Genomic DNA, 6,640 nt, shown 5'->3' with positions numbered 1-6,640 from the left:
TAACTTTTGGGTTAAATTGATTTCGTGAGAGGGAAAAAAAACTGAAATTGAAAATTCTCCAAAAAAAAGGGGAGAAATACGAGGTGAAAGAAACTCAAATTTTGTGTACTATTCATTCTGCCTTTTTTAAATCCCCCACTACCCCTTTTTTTAATAGAAAATCCAAGATTTGGAGAGAAAAGATTCACCCTCCATGGATGTCAACATCTAGCATTCCTATTGGACAATCCAAAAACCCCACATCTTAAACTATATTATTTTTAAGGGCCCATTTATGAGTTTATTTTTTTCCTAATGAAAACAATCCACATTCACCAATCAACAAGATTGATTAGAGACTGCATGCATGCTTGCATGCAAAGTAAAATTTGGATTGATCATCATCTCCACTCACCTCTTGGCTTGTTGATAGACTTGGTCTCCTTGTCTCATTGAAGAGGATAGAGATTTGCTTAAACTAAAGATCAACTAACGTGCAGTGCTTAGCACTTGCCCTTGTATTGTTGGGAGTGCCTTTTTGCTACACCTCATCTTTGAGTAACAATGTTGAATCCTTGTTGATGCTTTGGGGGAATTTCCTGCCCTCCTTGAGTCTCTTTGATGTGGGCTTGGTTGCTGGCAAAAGCCTTGCTCCTTGGGGTCCTTATGGCACATCACACTAGAAAGAGTGCATCCAATTTCCCTACCAAGCTTACAATGGCCTCTAGAACACTAAGAGTAGGAATGATACAACAAAGCTAGAGTAAGGACAATGCAATAGAGTCAACAAACAAGCATGTCAAAATTGGGATATCCAATTGTGACATATGTGTGTGTGTGATGGAGCATGAGTTCAAACTTGAGTACTTGACCACTCCACCTAGTAATGACACCACCTCTTTCACACAAGATAGTTCCACATTTTCTCTTGTTTAAAGAATAATAGTACACTCTAATTAATAATACTTTTAGTCATATATTAAAGATCATTTTTCCTCAAGGGATTCGGGGCAAAATTCCAAAGGACTCTAGGTGTATGTACCAAGAAGGTGGAACTCAAAGTAGCCCTTTTTTTGTGCCACAAAACTTTACTTTTAGCCAAATGTGAAGACTTGGCTCTTACTTATACATTCAAAGATGATCTAAAAATGAATAGATTTATAAAGTGTGTTGAGTTGTATGTTGTATCTCAACACATCAACTCTCTCATATACTAGTGCATCTACTTCTTTCATGAGGCACCTCAAGTATGCATTAGGAAAATAGATGCCCAATGGTTCTCTCCATAAGGGAGAGATCCTCACTTTACATGCATGGTGACAAATGCTAGTCCTAATTCCCAACTCTCCACATTAGTGTAGGTGGACACCTTCCTTCGCTACTTCCAACAATGAAAAATGATGAAGAAAACTTGATGTGAGAAAGATGGATCTCCTACAACAGGCTAAATAATAGTTGCCTCTCAGTGTGCTAAATAGCTGTTAACCCCGAGTCAAGATGGCGAAAAATGCAGGAAAAAGTAAAAAAAGCATGGAAAAAGAGAAAAGACACGCAGACGACCTCTAAAAGCTAAGCCGAGACCAAAGGCACAATTTTAAATGAAAGGCGCCTCAAAAAACTTGGAAAACTCTTGTAAAAAAGCACTAGGCTCCCTCCTGTGCCAATTGTAAAATATTAGACGGGCATAGGCTAGAGGCATAAGGATAGAAGAGGGAAATGGAAAAGAACCTTGCCACAATGGCCGGTCATGTAAAAAAGGGGATGGGTGCCCATGGGATTTTAGGGTTTGTATATAAAGTTCAAAAAGTGAATGGAAACTTATTCTTTTGGTGTGTGGCAAAAGGAGTCTTCTTCTTCCTCTCTTCTTCTCTCCTTCTTGCTTGTGTGTGCTCTTGAGAGAGGGAGTGTGAGAGTGTGAGGGAGTGAGTGTGTGGGAGTGAGGGATCAAGTGGGTGAAGCTCTTCACCATCTCCTCTTCTCTTCTTCTCTTATCTTCTCTTCTCTTCTCTTCTCTTCTCTCGTGCACACGGCTATGGAGGATGGAGCTTGGAGATGGAGAAGAGTTGAGGATGCTTGAGCTAGCATCGAGAATCATGGAGCTACCGAGGTGTGCAAGAGAGGAGGCTACTCACATTGGCATCAAGGTAAGGTCACTACACTCGTAGGATCGACGGCGCGTTGGCTAGGTGAGAGATAGCTATTAGAGCTCACTTGAAATGCTTGAAGCAATAAGCGGTCAATGGGTCTTGGCAGTTGAGCGAAAGCTCCCACATTTTGGTTCCGTTTGCCAGGACCAACGGATTCAAGCTTGAGCACTTGCGTGCTTCATATCGAGCATCGAAGTAGGGGATTCATCCCCGAAACGAAGCTTGAGATAGGTAGGAAGTTTGGGTGTTTTTTATCTTCAAAGACAAGTAAGTATTTTGGGACATTTTGTGTGTTTGATGATTGGAAAACATGGAGAAATTATTTCAGTCTTTTGCTTTCGATTCTTGTTGCGTTTAGAGTAGGCTAACATTAGGAAATCGCACCCAAGAGACATAGGGTTTGCTGCTATAAAACAGGGAGAAAATCAGGAAAAACAAGTGGAAAATGGAGGAAATACTCATTTGAATGTGTAGGAATCGCAAGGAGAGTGATCGGTAACATCCGGGTAATGTCCAGCAGGGGTATAAGTTCTTGGAGGGCAAGGAAATCCTCATTTGCAACTAGTTGAGAGTGAGGAGAGAGAGAGAGAGAGAGCTTGGGTGACCCATTTCGATCGATCAGTGCGAGGAGTTACGTTGCTATCGGCGATCCCCAGGTATATAGATCTCTTTCCTATCACTCCAGCATCATTCCTGTTGAATCTTATAGCTGGTAATAATCAATACCTTAAGATTTTTGACGATTTCATGCTCGAAAGTATGTTCGGGTCAGCGGAATCGGACATTCGATCCAGTGTCCGATTCTGAGAATCGGATGCTCAGACAACCGTCCAATCGGACCACTCGGACCAACCCGTCCGATTTTGGAAATCAGACCATAGGAAATCGAACCACCTATCCGATCGGACGCCTCGTCCGATCGAGGCAATCGGACCCACCCCTGTCCGATTCGTAGAATCGGACCCACGGATTAGGACACGTCAGCAATCGGACCACCCACCTGGTCTGATTGGACCACTTGTCTGATTTTCGAAAATTGGACACTTCACCCCTGTCAGATTCTGAGAATCGGACAGCTCAAAATCAGACCCACCTGGTCCGATTCGTAGAATCGAACCACTGGTAAATCAGACGTTTGATTCTCAGAATCGGACATACCCTTAGGCAAAAAAAAGAAAACATCAAAAATTGACCCCCGCGATCGACTGAAAGCGCAACCCACTCCAGGACAACATAGCGAACGCCTTGTAGGCAGTTCCCGACGTAGAAGTCATGACCAAGGGATAGGGAAACAGTGCTAGAGCACTCTCCAGTGACCTAACACGTTGAGAACGGAAATCCAATCGTAGAACCTGTGATCGACCCCCGAGTGAACAGCAAGAAGCACCGCAGACCCTAGAATCCAGTAGAATGGCTAGGACTTGAGCGACGAAGCTTATCAAGCTCGAGACGAGACAAGAGGGCGTAAGGGATATAGAGATTGTTTGCTGCACTCACATTGAATTCCACACTTGAAGTACACATAAGAAAGCTGAAAGCCTGATTGACCACAAGTGCACGAGAAACGACACACATTGAGTGATCATAAATTGAGGATTGTATTCAATAAGTCAAGGAACTTACTCAGATAAAACCACTCAAGGAACCCACCAGTAGGAGAGAACCAAGACATAGAAAAACCATCAAAGCGCAAAGTAGGACCAAGCAAGGAGCGCCAACGACGTGGATCTGTCAAGTTTATTCAACCTGATCGACAGCTTAGTGGAGCGTGAGAACTCAACCATGGCGGAAGAGAGCTCAGGCCATTGGTCTAATGAGAAGCTTGATTTATTCCCAGATGCTATTCAGCAGCTAGTGAGCAGTTACGATGCGCACGCCCGGTACGAGCACCGCGGCAGGACAGCAGACGCAATCATTGCAAATCTAGAAGAGAAGAGAAGGCTAGCACGCAAAGCATTGCAGAGCATAGCCGAGTACAATAGGGATCAGCAGGCTAGGAGCCAAAGGCAAAGCATGGAGCTGCATGAGGCGTAGTGAGTGCTAAACTTAGCTAGCCGAAACCGAATGCCGGACCATGAGAGAGCACTAGAGGGAGACTTGACAGAGCTTCTCATGAAGTGGCTGCTCAATAATATAGCAGCAGAGCAGAGTGCCACCGCACTAGCGACGTCACTGCTTGCAGGACAAGGGGCGAACCAAGGCTCAAAGAGCCAGTCCAAAATACCGATTGTTGCCAGTCAACTCAACAAGTACCAACCCCATGACGACCCATACAGCTTTGTTGAGCAATTTGAGTAAGTTTGCGAGGCCAATGGCCTCAACGACCTAACTCAATGCTCGCAAGCATTCGGGCTTTGCTTAGGCGGCAAGGGTAGGATGTGGTATACGAGCCTAGATGCTATAGAGAGAGCCAACTTCAATGGCCTCAAGGATCTCTTCATCAAGAGATTCGCCGAGCCCGGGTAATCTGATAACCTACTAGTACGCTTGATGAACGCCAAGCAGAAAGAGAAGGAGGACATCCGCGACTACGTAACCCATGTGAGGAGTCTCTTCAAGAGAATCCCTCTGGGCGAGCGACCGAATGAAAGAGCAGTTTTGACTGTATTCATCAGCGGAATTCGAGACGAGGAGCTATATAAGGCTTTGGCGGGCAATTCAAGCTTGCAGCGAGACGTGGTAGCTAGAGTGTTTGAGGAAGCCATCAGAGTCGATGATTAGCTGAAAGAGCAGAGCTCCAGGAGCTCGAGTGTAGAGGAGAACAACTCGCCGGGTTTAGAGAGAGCGTCAGTCTCTAGTGAGCGATCAATCCCATCATCCCAAGATAAGGGGAAGGCCACCGAGATAGACCAAGGCTTGGCTGATGTCAAGATGGAATCAGCCAAGTTGTAAGACATGTTGAGATGACCAACGCGCCCGCACGTCCAATGCGTATACTGTGGCGGAAACCACTTATCGGCCGAGTGTCAAGACCCTAGGTCAAGACCTTGTGCTAACTGTGGTAGGTTTGGCCATGATGTCACGCAATGCAGATTACCAAGAAGACTTCCATACTTGCAACCCTACGGCCAACCTTACCTAGCGAACAGGCCGCAGCCATTCCTTGGAAGGGGAGCCCCATTGGCCCTTCCCGCACCTAACAATATGAAGCCAGCCGTTCCTAGGATGGAAATAAATCCTACGGGCATCCCTAGACTGTCTAGTCCTTACGTGACCCATCCACCGAGCGATGCTCCAATCCACTACGTGGAAGAGCCCAGTGAGGAAGAAACCTATATATACCCTTACGTCTCACATGACGACGAGGGCAACGTTGTCCTCATGGACTATCGACCCGTGCCGGTGATGGTGTTAGGAAGAGGATGAGGTAGAGGCCTAGGAGGGCAGACGCAGGATCCAGTCACCTATTGGACTTATGGTCACCCCGGTCATGTCTCATCATGCTGCCCTAAAAGAGAGCAGCAAAACAAAGACAAGGCTGACCAAGGGTACGCAGAGTGCGGAATCACCCATCTCTTTGTAGATTGCCCAAAGCAAAAGCCATCTTCTAGCTCAGCCAACGTACCATCTGTCCCATTGGGGTTGTTTGGTGTCGAAAATCTCGATGGGGAGGCCACACCTATCCCATTGCGGGTCATGACCCGAGCCCAAATGAAGCAGGCCGGCATCTCTTTGCTAGGACCTAGCAATCTTGACGTAGCCTCGATAGGGAAGAAAAACTGCAGGCATAAGAAGACATCGGAAGCTAAAGTTGCACTAAAAACCGAGAGTGCTACGACTCTGCTTGCTGGAAAGAAGGTTTTAGACGCAAAGGCAAAGACTTCAGCCCCTAAGACGATTGAAAAGGGAAGCGCTAAGGTAGGGGAATACCCGCATCCAAAGCGACAGTTAGATGCCTTAGAAAAGGTGAAGGAATGGGTGAAGGAGGCTCAAGAGCATCTCAAGGATGATGAGCCCATCATAGAGGATGAGATCGATGATCTCTCTAGTGTAAGCATGCCAATAGCACTGCCCCAACCTAAGTCGGCAGAAGCAACCATGCCACAAGTAGTGCCGCTAAGACCAAGCCTTAATGTTACAGAGCTGCAGATCAGTCGCGGCCATTGGCCAGGACAATCTAGGGTAGGGGAAAGACGAGTATCCAACGATCTCCTGACCACGCTAGTGACTACCCTTGTAACACTTAGCCTAGGAGATCTGCTTAGGCAGAATCCTACCCTATGGCAAGATCTTAAGTAGTGGGTTGAAGGGTCACGAGAGCAGGTCATGGCAGACCCTCAAGATAATGGCGCAGAAATGCAAATACCGAGCTTGACGCTGCACTCTATGCCTAAATCCTTGCATGTCAATGCCTTCTGGGAAGGTTCCGAGATGCATGTGGTCTTGCCAGTTTTAACCCTAGGTGACACAACAAGAAAGGGAATCGTAGACACGGGAGTTGGGGTTAGTGTGCTTAGCCACACAGTGCTTCAGACTTGGGGAAACTCGCATGTCAAAACTGCTAGGTTTAATGT

The sequence above is a fragment of the Lygodium microphyllum genome, chromosome 17 (assembly GCF_053477565.2).
Source record: "Lygodium microphyllum isolate KBCC chromosome 17, Lygodium_microphyllum_v1.1.10, whole genome shotgun sequence".
NCBI classification, from domain to species: domain Eukaryota; kingdom Viridiplantae; phylum Streptophyta; class Polypodiopsida; order Schizaeales; family Lygodiaceae; genus Lygodium; species Lygodium microphyllum.
The sequence above is the reverse complement of the archived record's forward strand: the minus strand, read 5'-3'. Positions refer to the sequence as shown.